At 42.8% G+C, this 20,347-nt stretch overlaps 1 long non-coding RNA gene across 1 annotated transcript in view; it reads right to left on the bottom strand.

Annotated features, from left to right (window-relative positions):
• LOC109316087 overlaps window positions 1-8,209 on the bottom strand; it is a 23,231-nt gene extending 15,022 nt beyond the window's left edge. The window contains exon 1 of the long non-coding RNA XR_002102675.1: window positions 8,199-8,209. This is a non-coding gene — a long non-coding RNA (uncharacterized LOC109316087). The remainder of the gene's footprint in view (window positions 1-8,198) is intronic.
• Between the last annotated feature and the right edge of the window lie 12,138 nt (window positions 8,210-20,347).

Raw genomic sequence — 20,347 nt, 5'->3', positions numbered from 1 at the left:
GTCTCACTCCGGCCCGGCTTGTGTTCCGGAAAACTTTAACCCTCCGGCCGGACTTCCGGGTCTGATCCCGGAAGTTGGACGCCCCTCCGGGCTTTCTCCCTCGGGCCGGGTCCCGCGGGGCCTTAGCCCCCTCACAACCAGGCTACCTTAGGCCTCTATGCCCTTGTTGGGGCCTCAGCCTTTTTGACTTTTACTTCCTTTCCTCTCACTAGTCCCCATAACCTAGGCCCACTGTGCCAAACCTAGCTGCTGGGCTCCAGCCCCCCTGTCTGGCATCTGCCCTTCTTGGGAACTGGCCCCCCCCAGCCCTGTCTGGCTTCCACCATATTAGGCTTTGGCCTCTAAGCTTAAGCCACCCTCTGGCTTAACCCTACTCTGTGTCCTGAGTCCTAAGCCCTTGCCTCTGGCATGGCTCAAAACACCAGTGTGCCCTTAGGGCTGACCACAATATACTCCTCAGGTGTTTTGCTGTGGCTCCTCATCTTTCCTTGTCACTGCTTCCATACCACTGGTATAAAGCTCAAACAAAGCGTAAGCCCGCTAGGTGTAACTAACATCCCCCACACTGGGTGTATCTACGCAAGACCCTTACTGTGGACTATATAACATAGTCTTCCCCCCATGTAGGGATATCTGTGCTGCTGCCTCTGCCTTCAAGTAACAGAAGCCTCTGGCTCACTGTTACAAATGTGTATTATAAGAATTCAGCCATCTGATCTGAAACTGTGCATTCATCATTATGTGTCAATAAGCTTAAATTTTGAATTTTCTGGGTTTAAAGCATTTCATTTAGATTTTCATTTTCTGCATATGTACAACAAACCTGTAGCATAGGTTGACTTAAATTACTCATATATACCCTTGACTTTAAATCTGCCTTAACACAGATTAAATCTGGGAATGAAAAGAGGAGAAAATCTATTTCCAAAAACACTTCCTCCCAAATGAACTTTGGTTCAAATTCAAGCTACCGTAAATTGTCATAGGATCATTGACTTTAATTGAGCTAAAATGCTTCATGTAGCTTAGGAATCTGGCCCATAATATTTTGGAAGGAAACAAAGACTTTTCTACCAAAACCTCACTTGAGGGATCTTATTAATTTCTCTTTGACTGCTGCCTTCTTTCACGTTACACCAAGTAACCCAATCTTTAGTGCCTGCATTAGAGACTAGAGGTATTCAGGGGAAAAAATATATATAATTACACAAATTCTATATTCGTGTAAACCTTTTCTCTCAGATCAGTTCAGTTTCTGAAGCAGACAACACTGTTTATGTAATACTGATTGACACTAAGTATACTTAATATAACATTAGAGAATAGGATTCTTGGAGATCTAAACAGCCTCCTGCAGTTTGTTTTTTCCACCAAAGAAGATGACCTAAACTTTTAAAAAGCAACTTATTCTACCAGTATTTGATCTAACAAGAAATGAAATATGTATGATCCGTCATGAGAAAGGCAGTTGTCATAGACCCAGATCCACGAAATACTTAGTTGCTTAAATTAAAACAAAGGAGGAAGTTTTAGGCAACAAAATACAACTATAGATACTGAAATTCACACTTCACCTGTTGCCCAAATGTGGAGGCAGCTGAAGTCCAAATGCACCAAAGAATTTTACGTTAAGATTCCTCAAGAAGTAAAAGGTATTCTTCTCTCTCTCCCCTTCTCTCTCTTTCTCTTAGTACAGGCTAGACAAAATGTACACGGTCTCAAAGAAGTACAAGTCCACCACAGCAGGTTTTGAGGGCAGCAAAGAGTGGCTGCAGCTGGAGGCAAACCAAGAAAGCATGAGAGTCTCCTCCATCTTCTCTGCACAGAAAGTGCAGGCTGCCAATGCCACTGCCTCTCAATGATGGGCAAAAGTGCTCATGGCCAGAGCCCTGTACAACAGCTGCCACTGGAGATTGATGGTTTTCTTGGCAATGGGCAGTTTGTACAGGGTGCATCAGCTGTACAAAGCACCTCTTCCAGGAGGTGTCAGAACAGACGCTGAGGACATGGACATGACATATTTTTACTGTCCATGTGCACTGTGCCTTCCCACACCAGATTTCAAAGAAATCTACTAGCTTACACAGAACAGCCAAAAGCCTGACCATGTACAGACCAAAAAAATGGAATGCATAAATCATGAAAACAACCAATAAAAATTATATTAGAGATATAAAGGCTTTTTGAAAAGACTTGTCATCTGTTTCAGAGCTTTTGTGGCCACCTGAGCTGTTCCAAATGTGTACAATGTGCTTTATGATACAAAGAAAATAATCAGTCCTGCTCCCATTTAAGCAAGAAGCAACACTCCACTGATTTAAATGGCAACAGGATCGAAACCAAAGCTGATAGTCAAGCAATGATTCATTTACCCTGTGCAACGATGCATCCATCCGTCTATTCATTTAGTTATACAAGATTAATAGAGTTTTCCATAGGGAGTATAACTTTTTTGAATCTGCATTAGGGGGCATTATAAAAATATTATGCCTGATATTTGGGGAATTAGTACATTATAGAACCAGATTTTGAGATATCCCATCTCCAATATGGCTTTCCAGAAATAAGACACAAAACCTAAAAAGCCAGGCTCAGATTTATTTTTCAGCTTCTGAAGGCCATTTTTAGCATTAAGTTAAAAAAAAGGCAACATGGACGTGGTTCTGCTGGCGATAAAGCAATATTCACATCCAGAATAAAAGAGTAACAGGAAGAATCATGCTTGGATATAGATTGATGCAAAGAATTTTTTGCGGGGGGGAGTGGATTAATTGTTAGGATAAGTATAGCCTTTTTTATTACATTTCCTTCACTTTGATTCTTTTTTTAAAAGGTATATGTCATAGTACATAATATAGACTGAATTCATGTTTGTGTTATTAGTTCATAGCTCTAGAAGGAATTAATTAATGATGACAGAACCGCCTGTACCACTACCTGTTCCCCATTTACGGTTTTCTTTTTTAAAAAAATCACTTCTTTATTTGTCCATTCAATGTGTATTTTAGGAAGTAGTGCTCATAATGGGCATCTATACACATGACCTCCACTCCAAGTCTACTGCAAGTCTAAGTAACATGCTTCAGCAGCCTCCTCATCACATGCATTCAGCATCCCAGCATTTCATAATGGCAGTGGAGGAGCTTTAACTAAAGCTCATCGAATGAGCTTTAGTTAAAGCACCCTGCCTCCATTTTGAAGTGTAAGACTCTGAAGACATGTGACGCTGTCAGCACTTTAATTAGTGGCCCACTCCACCCTGGACTGTTCAGATTTGAAATTCAGACTGTAATTGATAGCTTTGCAAAAGTTTACATGGAAAGGAAAGGAAACAAATTCTATAGAACAAAAAGTATATGGGAGTACGAAGTGTGCTGGCAGGATTAAATACTCAAAACTATTCAACTGAAACAAATACACTGAATGAATACTGTACCTGAGTCTCTCATACTCCAGAATCATTTGGACTGTCAATAAAGTACACCTCTCAAAACAGACCAGTGAAAATAACCCTATCCTTTGCTTACACGTAATCAACATTTTGGTTAAAGTCACAGGCACTGAAAAAAAAAGTTACAAAAATTCCATTTCCCCAGAGAAAGAGAGAGAGACTTGAGATTTGCAATGGGACACAAATGGCCAACTCCTTTTTCTTCTTTATGCACATCAGTGGCACCTATACAGCTGCCTAAAAGCAGCTTTTAACACATGCACATACCAGCCCAAAATAAATAAAGAGTACAACTCTTACCCTTTCAGCCCAATAGCAGTATTTAAGGCGCATGCTGGGAGTGGGAGACCCAGGCCCCAGTGGCTTTTCTGCACTTTGCATTGGATAAAATGGATTAAAAACAGTAGGATACCTTATATTTCCTCAGAAGTCTCTCTCAAGAGACTTGATGTCCTGAAAAGCAGCTTCATTGCCCACCTAAAATGCTGGCCATTTTCTATAAGCTAAATGCATAGTTTTGTACTTTGGTATCCAAATGAGCATTTGAGTCAGACCTGTCCTATCTTGCCTATTTCTAGATGCTGAAGACTACATTAATAGTAAGGTAAAAATAATACCAAAAAATCAGTTATTCCACAAACTGTCGTAGCAATACCATATATCTATTTGGCAGATATTCAGCTAGTTTAAATTGTTACAGTTACATTGCAGCCAGAGTTTCACTTCCATCACAGGTTAGGGTACCAGTTAAGGATCCAGCCAACTTTTGTAAATTTGTTTTTCTTCCTGTAACTATTACTCAAAAATAAAAGTGTATTTTGAATGTGAAACCCACATTTTTCACTGTTCATGTAAATTTATCTTACAGTAAGCTTACTTTCTCCTTGAGAACAAAGCCAACATATTTCTATCTCAAGAATCATAAGAAATTATGTTGTTATCATGACAGGTACATTTTATGGCTAAGAAAATTAGTTTATATTAGCAAAAGAAGAGTGGACCTCTGTCAGCTAGATAAGACTTGGTGGTTTATTAAACATCCCTAGCAAAGCTTCAGGCTTTTACCTATCCCCAGACAGTCTTTATCAAAATGATATGATGATATTATATTGGGTCTTGCTTAAGTATCACTCTTTCAGAGCTGCTTTTTTTCTCAGTTTTGAGAAAATTATAGTATGGCTTATGAAGTTTTAAACTAAGAGGTTTTACCATAGCTAATCAACTTATATGTACTTCAGAATTTCTATGCCACCATCTAGGCTACCATATTTCATTGTGAATAGGTTGACATGGTGTACAGGTCGACCCTAGTTTTCCAATATGAAAAGTTAGGATTTTCAAAGGCACAGTATATAAATCGGGACCAGACTCAGCACTCAGCTAGTGTGGCCCCATTCCCTGTGAGTGGCACTGCCTGGGCTGTGCCAGCTGAGCACCAAGCCCAGCCCCGTCCCCTACAAATGGCACCAGGCTCGGCACCAGGCTCAGTGCTCAGCAACACCAGTAGCAGCAGACAGGGGCAGGCTTGGTGCTCGGGTGGAGCAGTCCCATCCCCTGCAAGCCTGGCACTGTTTGAAGGGGATGGGGGTCACACCAGCTGAGCACCAAGCCCAGCCCCATCCCTTGTAAGTGGCACTAGGCTCGGCGTTTGACTGGCATGGCCCTATCCCATACCCCATCCCATGCAAGCAGCATAAAACCTGGCCCTGTCTGCTGCAAGCAGTGCTGAGCCCATCCTCACCAGCTGAACACTAAGCCCACCATTCCCCTGGTGTCTCTTCCAGAGTGGCAACTGAGGATGGCTCACTCTAGCATTCAGTGCCCTGGGTGTGTCCTTTGTGGTTGCTGCTTTGCTAGACTGCTTCATTACATACACACTCACCACTAGCACCTCCAGTATCTTGGCCAGCTTTTCCCCATGGGTGCATATCTAGTGAAGACCTGTTTTCCCCAAGAGTTTCTCCAGCACTAACTCAACCGTCAGCTTATAAAACTACTGCCAATCACATACTATCAGCACTAGGTGAAGTAATCCAGATGCAAGGAACACCATCATCTCGAGGGTGCCATCCACTGTCATTTGTATCCAAGTCTATTTAAATCTTCAGGGTTCCCCCCCCATGCAGGCACACCAGGGTGTGTTGGCCTAGTACTTCTTATGGTGGGCCCTTTAGTATGGCTTGCCTAACTATCATATGTTTAGACCCAGAGTCTACTAAGGCTGTTACTCTCTTACGCTCCATCCAGGCCTCTATGAAGAGATAGGTCTCATCTCACTCTTCCCCTGGGGTATGGTTTCAGGGGACTGCTCTGAAATTGCATCTCATCTCCACTTCCTGAGGCCCTTCTGTCTTACTCTCATTGTACATCTCTGGAACTCGTACTCTTTCCTTCTCTAGGGTTCTTCTGCACAGCTTGGGGGAAAATGCCTTGTGTGCCCACCCTAGAAGAATACCTGACACGGACCAGGTGGCACTGTCCTCTCTCCTATCTCTGGTTTCTCTTTCCTGAAGTGTGGTCTCCTCTTTATGTGACTGCTGGGGTCTCCACACTCTCTTGTCCTGCATCTTTGCCTGCTGCCACATATTCTTCTGCTAACTTTACTGCTTCAAGCGTTCATGGTTGATGCCTCATCACCCATTCCTTCATCCCACCCTCTAGGTCCCCTACTGACTGCTCTAATATTACCTGTTCTAACATGTCCTCCAGGGTTCTTTCCCTTGCATGGAGCTACTTGGCTGCCTTATCTTTGACGATCTACATCAGCTGGCAGGGGCTGAGGTTCTCTGCTGTCTTTCTCCCTCCAAATCTTTGGTGGTGCATCTCTTCAGACACCTCTAATATCTGTAGAACATCCACTTTGACCCTCTTATAGTCTGAAGCTTCCCCTCAAGGCAGACCCTCATAAACAGCCTAGGCTTTGCCTGCCAACACCATTCCCAAACAGAAGGCCCACATGGACTTATCCCACTGTGGTGCTGGGGCTATTCATTCGAAGACCTCTATAAAACCATCTGGGCCATCATCTCTCATCATGCACACAGCCATTAATGAAGTCCTCTCCTATACCCCTCTCCCACCCTCCGAGCTGCCAGTGAATGCACTCGCTATCACCTTCTGGTTCTCTACATCCATGATCTGCAGAGTATCAGACTGCCACATCTGGTAGTGTATTAATTCAACCACCTTAGCATCTTGTTTCTGAACTTGTTAATTGACTGCAGCCTGCTGCTGGACCATCAAATGCAGTAACTGCTCCGTTTTGTCCAATGGCTATCTAAGCAGTGACCACACACCTCAAGGGTTCTTCTTGCTCTAACAGAGAAATCTGAGTTCTTCTGTGTACATGGCCTTCCCAGCCAATGCACCAAATGTAACAGCTATGTAGCCACCAAGGGGCATCACAGACACCCCCAGACCTGAACCTGTCACAGGGGTGTAGATGGTATGATCCATCATCATGTGTAGCATAACACATTTTTTCCAGTGAAAAGGAAACCAGCAGCTTTACTAACATGCTTAGGGAGTTAGGGCTATATATTATTCATAGAGCTATATTACTCCATCCAATGCTTCAAAAATTATTTTTACACCTGAATTATTGTTCATCTCAGTTTATGCTTCCACACCTGAGGTACTGCTTTTAACTAGGAGTAAAAAATATTCTGCAGGGCTGTGAAATAGGAGTTATATTACCAGGGGCAGCTAACAAACAGCAGAATGGAAGAAGAAAGGATAAGTTGATTAGTGGAACATCCAAACTATTTTAAAAAGGGAAAGGGTCATGAACACATGTGGAATGAAAAAGTTTAGAAGAAATCAGGTAGGTTAAAATGAGCCCTGAAGTGAGCTCCCTCACTGCTGCCTGAACAGAAATGTTGCTGGCACTGCTAGGCAGCCAGTATTAGAATTTGGGTGGGCCAGGAATAAAATGCGGGCACACTTCACCCTCTAGATCTATCCCTGCTAGTAGCTGCACCCAAGCACTTTAACAGGGGCTAGCTGAGATACTCAGGTAGCCAGCAGCCAGCAGCCAGGCTCATCCAGGCTGTCAGGGCCTGCTGGAGCTTGTCTGTCTGCTGGATGCTCAGACTCTGGACAAGCAGCCCCTTCCTGCAGTTTTATTAAAGAATTTCAGCATCTTATGTACTACACAGCATGGGATGAGGCTGCCACGTATTTCATTTCTAAATGACAAGACAATCTCATTCCTCCATGCAGTTAAGAGCTTCATTGCAGTACTTCACCAAGAATATTGTCTTTGTGGAAACATCACCAAGAAAGGAAGAAATCCTCCTGGCTGTTCTTACATGAAGGTCTGTATCCTTTGGCCTGTTACATGCTCACACTACTTTCATTGACTCCGAAATGTCCTGGATCAACTTGAAGACATCAAGTTAGATAACATCGTAATCTTATGCAGGAATCAAACATACCATGCTAGATACATTCAGCAAGTCCTAGAATAACTAAGCCAATGCAAACTCCACAAAAAATTGGAACAGTGAAAAACTGACCAAGCCTTGATGGGTCTGGATAGTTGGCCACAGATCCCCAAAAAAGTGTTATCCATCATGGACTAAGTAGGAGGCTCTGAAGGACATCAGAAGAGTACAGCACTTCTTATGGTTTAGAGACTTTTACAGACACGTTATCAGGTATTTTTACACTCGGTGTCCCCTCTGACAGTTTCTACATTGGATTTATTCCATCACAACCATTTGGGCCATAGAATTTGCCAGTGCACTGGCAGATGACTCCAAATAAAATTGCATTAGCCCTAGGTAAGTAGATGTTAGCCATTAAAGTGGCTTTTGAAGAGTATTAGTTTCTTGTTTGGGTTTGGTAAATGATTTAACTTCCCTAGTAAGTTTTTCCTCCTTTTCAAATCGGAATAATTGTTTCACTGGTTCAGATCTTTACGGTGCAGTTCTACAGCCCATTAATTTCTTTTCTAGCAGTCCAGAACAAGATCTGTAGGATCTGATCTAGTCCATGAAGTTCTGCAATCATCTTGCTGAACAGATCCAGCAAGATCTATAAGAGGGAAGACTTCATTCCAAATTATCCATCAAATCCTGAATGAATACTCTACTTATGCAAGTGGGAGTAATACCTTCATATCCTCAAATTATGCCATGACTCTTTCCCTACTAGCCATGTTAGCTGATCAAGGCTTTCCACTTAAGAATACAAAACTTCTGGTGGCCCAAAATGTGAACCATCATAAAATCTATATATAACCATTAGGGCTGTGTGAAGCTTCAGTTCGCAATTCGATTGAAAGAAGTTTCGGCCTGATTCGGAGGCTGAATCTCTAAATCTGAATTGAATCACTAGAAGCTTAAAATTTTCCAAATTGGTTCAGAGCCTCTGAATCAATTCAGAAAAGATTCAAAAGCGATTTGGTGATTTGGAAGGCGGTCTTTATGGGGAAACAGAAACTTAGAAGAGGGAGGGGGAGCGGACGGGGGAGGAGGAGCAGGGGAGGAAGTACTGACATCTCTAGCTGGCCAGTGAGTGTGATTTCTCTCTGACTGCACTTCCAATCACAATGTCTTGGGAGAGGGACATAGGAACATCAGAAAAGCCTTTGTCTGCAGGCTTGCTGTGTCTTTTGTGAGCTGGTTCTGAGTGAGCAACAGCATCAGAAAGGTACTGAACTGCCTGGCTTGCTTCCTAGTCAGTCAATCTCCTGCTCCTTTTTGTTCTTAGAAAGGATTGGATAGGATATAGCTTAGCTTAGAATCTCTTTACTTAATACTTCTCCAATTCATTTCTTACAATTTATATTTTTTCATTGATATTATTAGTCATATTTTGTTTTAATAGTTGTAACAGGGAACCCTAGCCCTGTTACTAAGAGGCAGGATTGCCCCTTTAAGACCCGGGTCTACAGGAACACCAAGCACCAGGAGGGTAGGGGTTAATAGCCCAACCACCCAGGCTGGTCAGGACATATAAACCATAGGGCCAAGGCTGGCAGGGGGATCTCTCTGGCAAGCGGCCAGGGGAAGAGAGCTTCTGAATAACAGAAATACCCAGGAGCTCTGTGGCTGCTGGCCAGACTGTTACTGTGGTTAATGAGGCTCCAAGAGTCTACAAGGTACCCAGAGCTGGGAGGGTATTCAATGCTCGAGGAGCAGTTTGGGGTTTTTAGAGAGCCAGAATGTGGCTTATAGGACATGTATTATGTTATAGCCCAGGGACTCATATTTATGTTATTATCAGGCTGAGGCTATTTGGGGAGGAGGAGGCCTCACTGGGGCTCACTACTGTGCAAAGTCTCAGCGCCAGGGTGCGCAGCACCAGGAGGTGATCAGACCCCAGTGCCGGGGGGATGCAGCAACAGGGGGTGATCTGGCCCCAGCAACAGGGGGTGCAGTGCCAGGTGGCACAGAGACAGGGGGGAAACCCCAGTGCCAAGAGGCACAGCAACGGAGAGTGAGCCAACCCAATGCCCTAGGGTGCAGGTCAACATTTATATAACATCTGCGAAGTGTGGACCACCTTGTATGGGAGATTTAGAGTGGTGGATAGCGACCCCTAGCATTGGGGTATAAAATGGGCAGGCTGAGTAATATCATCATTATTGTTCCATCAAGGTGTGGCAGGTGAGATAGGTCAGTGGGTAGCCCAGAGAAAGTGGGTTAGGCCTCCATTAGACAGGCACAGGGATGGAACCCTGTCACAATAGTTTACATACAGACTAAAGATAACACAGAAGAACAAAAGAACTAGTCAGCCAGCCACACATTCAGATTCAGACCAGATCAAAGGAGAACGCAACATACCATATATATATTGTGAGTGCTGTGTCATTTGTTGACTGTGATCTGAGATTTTATATTTTATATTATATAAAAATCAATCAGACTACAATTAACAAATCACACAGCACTCACAAACAAATGAACTTGTCACTGACAGCCCGCCACACATTCAGATTCAAAACAAAACCAGATCAAAGAACACAACACACACCTTTTCCAGCATAGGAAACATGAATATGAAGTTTGCAGGAAAGGCTTGGAAGTCCACATACCTGATGCTCAAAAGGCTGGTGGAGCAACCGAAGGCCATCCATGAGATGGCCTTGCTTGGAGAAATCGGGATCAGTGGCCCCCCGAACAGAGCTGAGTGGGGTATGATCCCAAATCTTGATGGTCCTCAAGGCAACCAAGACCCTTAGTGCTGGCAATGCCCTCCTCAGCCAGGTGATCCCCATAGTGAGGGAACTTGAGAACCAAATGGAAAAGTTCCAGGGGATCAATGTTCCTGACTGGGGTAGGCCGCTGTCACCAGACATGCAGGCACTAGTGAGATGGCTGAAGAAGGGCATCAGGAGATGGCTGGATTCCTTGCAGTCCAGTATGGTCCACATGCTGACAGGCATGTGTGACCCAAGGGTGAAGAGGGGCATGTACACTGGAGGCACCAAAACCCTCAATCACTGGACACAAGTGCTGGTCAACAAAGTCAGGGAGGCCAAAGGGCAAAGGAGAGGGGATGTGGAAGAGGGGGATCCACTTTTCCATGCCAGCACTCCCAACACCACCACCAGCACCAGCTAGTCTCCTCAACGCCAGCCACTGCCAACATGGGCCAAGGGCATGGCTTCAATGCTGGTGTCCAAACACACCAGACCCCAGCCTCGGGCAGGTAGGCAACCTCTCTCACTGAGGATGTGGAGCCACTGGACTGCGACCCCTTGGCCTACTGGGCAAACCACAGCCAGATGTGGCAGGATCTGGCCTTGGTTGCTCAGCAACACCTGTCCTGTCCACCAACCAGTGTTCCATGAGACAGGGTGTTCAGCATTGCTGGGGATGTTGTGACACCCCACCTCACCCACTTGGATCCTGGTTTGGTGGAGCAGCTGGTGTTCTTGAAAGTGAACCACTTTTCAGAGCTGGGCCTATGAACTGCACTTCATCAGCCTCCTAGGTAGTATGTACAGATACTCATGGACTCAGTATATACAGTAGAACTCTGACACATTGCAACCTGCCGGACATTTGACTCCCCAGGTACCTCTGCAATTTTACTTGCACTGCTAAATCCCCCTTCCCCACTGGACCCCAACCTGTCTCTCAGCCCATGGTGCCTCCATTTCCATTTTCACTGACTGGATTAATTGCCTGCATCGTGTGCCAGGCCAGCCTCCGGCTTATTATTCCTTCCATCCAGGACCAGGAGACACACCAACTGCAGGTGCTTCCTCAGCCTGACAAAGGGTTTTTCAACCCAAAAGCTTCCCAAGATATATTTCTCTAACTATTCTGGTTTTTTTCACAATAAACATAAAAACACAAGATAAGCTATGACACACTATGAGTAACATATACCCAACACAACATCTTTACTTCTTGCTTTCAATTCCTTTACAAAAAGAAAGGCTCTGTGACTATTTGGCTAGGCTACCAGATGTGCTGCTGGTGCGACTTTGCTAGTGCTGCTCACTCACTAAGTTATTGTTCCCTGCCGCCATTTACAGTGGTGCACCGGACTGAGGCTGTAGGGGAGGAGGAGACCTCACTGGGGCACACTGCCATGTTGAGCAGAAACCCCAGCACCAGGAAGGGTGCACCTGAACACATACACACACACACACACGTCGCACCTAACAGAAACGCACTAGGTGCTCCTACTTGAGAGGAAAGGAGGGCCTGACAGTTCAGTTTGGTTACCTTAGATGTTGCTGGTGCTACTGGCACTGAGTCACCTAAGTTATTTTTATCTGCTGCCATTTATAGTGGTGGACTGGCCTGAGGCTATAGGGGAGGAGGACACCTCACTGGGGCACATTGCCGTGTTGTGCAGAGGCCCCAGCACCAGGAAGGGCGCACCTGAACACACACAGTGTCACCCACCCATGTCATAAGTTATGTCTGCCTGCAGCCAGAGGTGCAGGGCCCCAGAACCCCCCTGCACCTATCCCCTTGACAGCTGGCATGCTTTGTGGCTACAGCAGGGCCTGGTAGGCCTGCAGTAGCTTTTTTCACACACCCCCTCCCCCGTGCCCTAAGACAGATGCAGCTGGCAGACTTCACGACTACAGCAGGGCCTATCAGCCAGGCCTGCAGTAGTTTTCATGCCCCTGTGCCCCCAGATACACAGTTGCACAAGCACCCATGTCACAAGTTTTGCCTGTTAGCAGCCAGAGGTGTAGGGCCCCAGAACCCAGACTCTCCCTGCACCTATCTCCTTGACAGCTGGCAGGCTTTGTGCCCACAGTTGCTTTGTGAATGTTTGCCAATACATCCTAATCCTAATGGCCAGTTTTGAAGGTAACTCTGTATGTGCTACTCTACATAACAGATACTTTGTCACAGACTGCCCAAGAGGCACTTGTCTGGAACGCTCATACTTGTATGGTTTTTTTAAAAACTCTCTGAAGCCAGACCAGGTGTAGATTCTAGAGTGGATGAATCTCCTGGATTCTGAGATGTGGTCTATTGGTTCCTGAGCCCCCAGATAATTCATCCTCCTCCTTCAAACAACTACGTTTTGGCTCAGCTCCTGGAGAGGCACTTTATTTCTTCAAAGGAATAAAGTGCACTCAAAGTCACATGCAGTAAAGCAGGCAGCTCTAAAAACAAAAACCTCTCTTAGAAACCATTAAGGCACTCAGATCCTGAAGCCTCCATCAGGAAAAACAGCTCTTCTTTTCTCTCTCAAGACTTTCAGGCTCCTCTCAGACATGCTATTAGTACCAATACATATTCTGACCATGGCCATCTTTCCAGCACAGTTTTGTAGTCTTGCAAGTTCCTCAAACGTTGCACCTGTTAGGAAAAATCACCGAGCCTTTCTAATGGTCAATACATACAGCACTGCTTAAGTTTCAATTGCTACAATCTTGCATTTCACAGGCATCTCACTTAAGCATCTCTTAGATGCTTACATAATATACTAGGAAATATACTCCAAATATAAGTTTTCTCTTTCTTTGCACTGTGGAAACCCTTCCATCACACTGGCTTCTTCAAATAGATCAAGGTAACTAGTTTTGTACATGGCCCAGCCTTTAATGACCTCAACAAATATGTCAACAATTATAGGGCCCTCAGGCATTAGTATGTCAGTTGGCCAAAGAGCTAAGAGCTGGAACTTTTGAATGTCTGTAGTCAAATAGGACTGGACTTCACTCTGAAAAATCATTCAGTGTGGCACTCTATATTTATATCACAGTCAGGACAAAGGCCTAACAAAGATTGAGTCTTCCTTGTATTAGTTGTATATAGACATAAACTATGCATTGTATAGACTAACCCAAAGAGTGTATAATTAAAATTAACAAGGCACAGTGAGAGAAAAGAAACAGAGTGATCACTCAGTATGTTATTGGCAGAACTAGGAACAAAATCCAAAATTTACAAATCCTAATCTTATGTCCTATTCACTGGACAGATAATATTGCCCCTGACAGAAGCCATCAACTGAAAGGCCTAGATAACACATGATATATGGACAAATAAATATATATAAAACTGCCTTTAATTAAATTAAGGTATGCCAATATACTGTTCAGGAATAGACAGAGTGCAGTTATTCCAGGTTAACTCAAACAGTTGGTGGTGGCAATCCCTCACGGTCAAGGATGATCATGCCCACAGGTCAAGTAAAGGGTTGTAAATGTGTCCATTGATGGCTAAGATGGCCAATCCTAAAGCCACAGACTCTCTGGCAAATGCCACGGGTGGTAGTTAAAGGGAGGGCTGGGCCACAGATTTTTTGGTCTTGTTTCCTTTCCTTCTGTTTCTGTCATTTTTCTGCCTCCAGGGTACAATGGCTTTCCTCAAAGTAACATGTCCCATCTCTCACAAAGTGTCTCCATGTAGCCTTCTCCTGGGCTAGTTTTTTCTCCCAATTTCCCAATGTCAATGCCACACTTCTTAATGTTTGCCTTGAGGGTGTCTTTGAAGCATTGCCTCTGGCCCCCTGCCCACCACAGGTGATATTGAATAATCAGTGCTTCCATACTGGTGGTGTTAGTGTCAGTGAAGACACCAGCATTTGTACAACCATCCTCCCATTTTATACCAAAGATCTTCCAGAGGTAGCACTGGTGATGGCATTCCAGGGTTTCAGGTGGTCCCTGTAGGTCCCCTCAGCTTCACAGACATAGAGAAGAGTTGGTATTACCACAGCCTTCCACAGTACCATCTATGTTTGAGTCGTGATGTTGTGATCATTGAACACATGATGATACAATCTTCCAAAGGCACAGCTAGCACATTGGATCCTATACTGGACCTCCTCATCAATGTTGGCCTTCTTTGAGAGATAGCTGTTGAGGTATGTAAAGTATTCAACATTCTCCAGATTCTGTCTGTCAATGAGGATCTTTGCTAGGGGAGGTGATTGGCCTAGATCAGGCTAGCGAAGCACCTTTGTTTTTCTCATGTTAAGGCACTGGTCCTAGGCACTGGTATGCTTTAGAGAAGCAGTTAATAGGTATTTATAGGACCTCCTCCTTATGCTAAAAAACAGCACAATCATCAGTATAGTAAATTTCCACAATTGAGGCTAAAGTAACTTTGGTTTTGGCTCAGAGGCAGGAGAGATTGAAAAGGTTCCCATCCATCCTGTACTTGATGCCATGTGGCAAATGGTCATGGATGAAAAGATAGAAAACAAGATTAGTGCAATCATGTATCTGTGCTTGATGCCAGTTCAAATGGCAAATGGCTCCATAGCACAGCCACTGCCTAGGAAGAAGGCAGTCATCTGCTCATGAAGGAGTCTTAGGATTGTGATAAATTTCCCTGGGCAGCCAAACTTTAATAAGATCTTCCATAGAGCCCCATGGTTAACAGAGTCAAAGGCTTTGGTCAAATCAATAAAGGCCACATACAGTTCCTGGTGTTGTTCTCAGCATATTTCCTAGATTTGTTGAGCCACAGAAATCATGTTCATGGTGCTTCTCAATGATCTAAAAATCCACTGAGATTTAGGAACAATTTCCTCAGCAAGATCAAGCAGTTCAGCAGAACTCGAGTAAGCATCTTCCCAGCAATGGAAAGGAGGGAATATCTTGATAGTTTCCACAGTCAGACTTCTTTCCCTTTTTAAAAATGGTGACAATATTGGCATTCCCTAGGTTGGTGGGAATTTCCTCAGTGTTCCAGATTTTGAGAAACCATGTAGAGTTTGTTGGTTATAGTTTTCCCTCCAACTTTAAAAACCTCAGCTGGAATGCCATCAGGACCAGATGCGTTGTTGTTCTTTATCTGTCTTATTGCTTGGTAGACTTCTCCAGAGGTTAGAGGACTGGCACGCACTTTACTTACTGGATGCTGTGGGATGGATTCAATGGTTTCATCAGTCACTCTCAATTCAGGAGCTTTTGGTAGTGTTCTTTCCAATGGTTTTTGATGAACTCATTGTCTTTGAGGAGTGTACTGCCATCTTCAGACCTAAGTGAGTCTTCAAGAATTTGGTCCATAAACAGCCTTGATTGCACTGAAGAAGCTCTACATGTCACAACTGTAGGCTGTTCTTATAGCACTTTGCCACAAGAAAGTGGGGGAAAGTAGGTCATATGGACTGTTTACTTGTAGCAAAGTATTAACTCAAAATGGAAACCTAAAGTGGTGAAATTTAACATCAGAGTTTTGATGATTCTTTCTGGGATACTTATTCACCAGACTCAGCAAATTTACCTCAGTGCTTTACACTGATGTAATGCTGATTACACATCTGTAAACATTTTGCTTTTGTATCTAAGCTGAAGTTAGAATTTTAGTCTTTTACATCATTTTACATACGTTTACTTATTCCATTCAACTAATTAAGTTGAATGCTCCCTTTTACTGCTGAACTCCTGCTAAGGCCAGATTCCCTTGTGCCTACTATGGAAGAACCCATCACTGTCTGGGGCTTATAGTTCTCAGTTCAATAATTTCAATCTCCTATAATACCACTTCCTTCTTTGCACATCAGTGCCCCAGTTAATATACCTACGATCAAGAAATAAACAATTATTTTCAACTTTAAAATTAATTTTTAAACTCCAAAGCACATTTACAAGTCCAAAAGGTTTAGTAGCTTATTCATAAAATAAGCATTAATAAAAGCAAAATTATATATTTCAATTTGTTTTTGTTTCAAAAGACTCAGTGAATAAAACAGAATCAACCTTTTCCAAAAAATATACAAAAGGGCAGATTAAAATGACTTAAGGGGCTATTTGAGTAAAAGCATACTTTACTTTGAATATTTTATCATGCAATACATAAATCATTACAGTAAAACCTGTATAACAAGTTAACTCAGGGGATGGTAGAAAGGTTAAAGCTTAGATAAGTAATAAATGAGAAAAAAAAACCTTTGCCTCAAGGAAAGGTATCGGATCATGACAAAAATTTTTCATAGAACAGATTTATTGATGCCTTTGAGCAAAAATTTACAAAGGATCTTGTTCATTAGAGGAAAATAAATTTGTGCTTTGGTTCATGCTGTTTCTGCAGTGTTCATCAATATTTTTTCTGAGTCTAGAGCTTACCCCAGTTATCCAAATGTAGGAATTTTTTTGTTCTTTCTTAATACATTTGGCCTTCTGAAATAACAGTGTGTTATGTATTGAGGTTCCTACAAGTTTGGGGGCAAAAATAGAAATATTTTGCACTGCTAGCATTTTCTGAGTACTTTTCTTTAACAAAAAGCTTTTTTTGTAAACAAACAGAAATGTTCATGAAATCTCAAGGCATTTCCCAATCACAGTGCACACACAAAATTTCAGGAAATTGGCAGAATGATCCACTATAAAAAGTTGATGAAAATTGCAAATTACCCTTACATTTTTGTCAAGATTCACTCTAAAAACTTTGTGGGAATCCTTAGAAAGTTTGTCAAATTCAAACTACAATTACATTTTCTCAGGTTTTTCTAATAAGAAAACTTTATAAACACTCATACAAAAAGAGATAACCTAAAGAATATTTAGAGGCTCTGCACTCTAGTTAATATTGAGATAAACTAAGATACTTTATATTCCATTTAGAGTGGGAATCAAAACATTGCATAGTATATAGTGGAGAGCTGATGGCTGACTTACAAAGGAACTACAAATTCTGTAACCATGAAGTGAATGACTGTAATACTACATTACTAAAATACCATCGTTTGGGTGGCAGAGCCAAAATTCTAGCAGGTTGAAGAGTCCTTTGAACTTACTAACTGAGTAAACTTGATAGGAAATACACTTGCATGAATAAATATGGAACATGCCACACAATCACTTTTCTGACTACAGCCAAACTTCAGCAGAAATTCTTGCTTCTTATTGTTTACATGGGAGACAGACAATGACTAGATGAGTGCAGTACTTAGACTACTGAATAGGACTGACAAGTTCCTACAAAGGCATATACAGTACTTATTTTTATTGACTATTAAACAAAGTAGTAGTGAACAGAGAAACAGACATGTCATACACGAATCACTGACAGCAGAATAACCAGTTTCTAGCATAATGCTGTGCATAAAACAACAAAGCAAAAAGAAATATCAAGTCTCTTTTCACAAGGCTGACATGCAGTATTTGCATATGTTTGCATTTGCATAAGTCCTATCTATTAGTCATATTCAGGGAATATTTCAATTCACACAAACACAATTGAGTTCAGCCCAAAAGCATGATGCAGCATACTGCACACCATGAGTGACTGGTGCCTCCTGAATCTAATGGGGCACCCACTGAAGTCGCCAACGGCAGTGGCCCTGCCACAGGGAGCACCAGCCGTACTTACAGCATCAGCGTCAGCCACTGGAGGGGCACCAGCCCCGTCGGGGGGGCAGGTGCATGCCCGTGCACCCCCCTACCAGTTGCCTATGCTGTACCTTTCACCTAATAACTCAGAGCTCTTCCCTTGGAAATAGAACCCCTAAGTCCTAGGTTGCCCTCACTAAGAAGGGATTCAAATCCATATCTCCCAAATCTCAAGAAAATACTCAAACCAGGAAGTGAGGCAGACCCTCCATCCCTTTTATTAAACCCTTGCAGAAAGGAGAAGGAACACACCTCTGTAACCTAAAGATTAGAAATGAGGGTGTAACCTGGACTATGGCTATTTTATTTATTTTTTTATTTTGTTTTTTTAAGATAGGCAGCCTTGTGGAAAATGAATAAACAGTCCTCTGAAGGCAGATGTTTGGATTTGAACTCAAGTGAGTAACCTGAGATATACTGATATTTAAATTATTCCTTCACTTAGAGCAGGAGACAGAAAAATAGCTCTCTAGCCTCCTGGTTGGGCCGCAGTCTTGGGAAATGGGACACTTCAGTTCTAATCCATGAACTGCTGAATATTTAACTATAAATATGTAAAGCAGAACATCAATGGAACCCCTTACAGCAAGGTGAAAAATGTGAAGTCCCCTTAGTAACAGGAGGAAACTGAACTTAGATCTCACATTCTTGATGAATGTATTAATTGCTAAGCTGTTGAAAAAAAGGGAAAAACAACTCAAAAGGGAATAACAACTCTTGTGGAAATCTAGCCTTGTTCCTTTTGCTTTTCTGACAAATGCCTAATAATGAAATGATTTCTTTCACATCAAATGCTGCATTTAGTTACCAAACTGAAGAGTCAGACACCCACAAAACCCTCACTAGCTCTAAATTTACACTTAAAATAGAGGGGATGGGTAAAAAAAAAAAATAGCCCTTGTGCTTCTGACTAAGAATTCTGGATCACCTGTCTGTTTTTGGTCTGTACTGGTTTGCTTTGCTTTGCTTTTTGTTTTTAGTCAAAGAAAAAGAAAATAGCAGAAAGAGACAATCCTTTACTCTATAGGACACAACCAGTCTTCTAGATATATATCCCACTATGCCTTCCATCAGAAGCTAAACACAACACAGTTATTCCACCCCGTCTCACCTAATCTAAAAGGCAGGGTAGATGTTCATCTTATTAGCCAAAGCTTCCTTCATCAGATACTCTAAAAGAACACCTCTCACCTTCTCTAGTCATTTCAATGTAGGAAGTTTTTCCTTCCCCTATAGATGGTAGTATGGGACAAATGCTCCTTACTTTACTAGTGCCAGCCAAACTTCTTTGGGTAGATGTGATATCTTTTCTTAGACTAACTGAGTAGTTGAAAAGAGTTTTTTTGCAAGCTTTCAGGCACGAGCACCCTTCTTCAGGCATAGGCAGTCTCTGCTGTTCTGAGATCTCCAGGGAATAAAAGAAGCTAAAAGTGTGACAGGATGTCAGTGAAAATGTAAATAAGTGGAAATTAGGAAAACAAAGGGTAGGAAGGGAAGAGAGGGAAAGAAAGGAGGAGGAAATAATGCCAAAGGTAAGTAAGGGAGACTCTACTGTAGTTGAGTTCTTCAAGGTAGAAAAGCTGCAGCCTGTGAAAAAGTAAATAGCTGGAAATTAGGAAGACAAAGGGTAGAAAAGGAGGGGAGGGGAGGAAGGTGGGGGGAAGCATAAAAGTGTAAATGGTAAGGTCAGCCAGGCACCTGGTGAATCAGTTGTCAAGCAGGTTGTAATGTGTCATAAATTCAATGTTTATATTGAGTCCATGATTTTTTGTATCCAGTAGATTTATGAAGTAAACTTTGTAGGCTTGTCTACAGAAGGTGTTTTGTAAGCTCCCTTTGAGGATTAGGACTGAGAAAATCAGAGAGGGAGTGATTGTCTTGTGAAAAGTGTGCCCTCACAGATAACTGGATATTTTTGTCTTTGATGGGTTTTCCATGTGTATTCATTCTGGTGCACAGTTGTTTCATACTTTCATAGTTTCTAGGGTCGGAAGGGACCTGAGCAGATCATCTAGTCCGACCCCCTGCCATGGCAGGAAAGAATACTGGGGTCAAATGACCACAGCAAGATGTTCATCTAACCTCCTCTTAAACACCCCCAGGGTAGGAGCCTGCACCAC

This window comes from Crocodylus porosus, unplaced genomic scaffold (genome assembly GCF_001723895.1).
Source record: "Crocodylus porosus isolate Cpor-Errol unplaced genomic scaffold, CroPor_comp1, whole genome shotgun sequence".
Lineage (NCBI taxonomy): Eukaryota > Metazoa > Chordata > Crocodylia > Crocodylidae > Crocodylus > Crocodylus porosus.
This window is presented reverse-complemented; position numbering and strand designations above follow the sequence as displayed.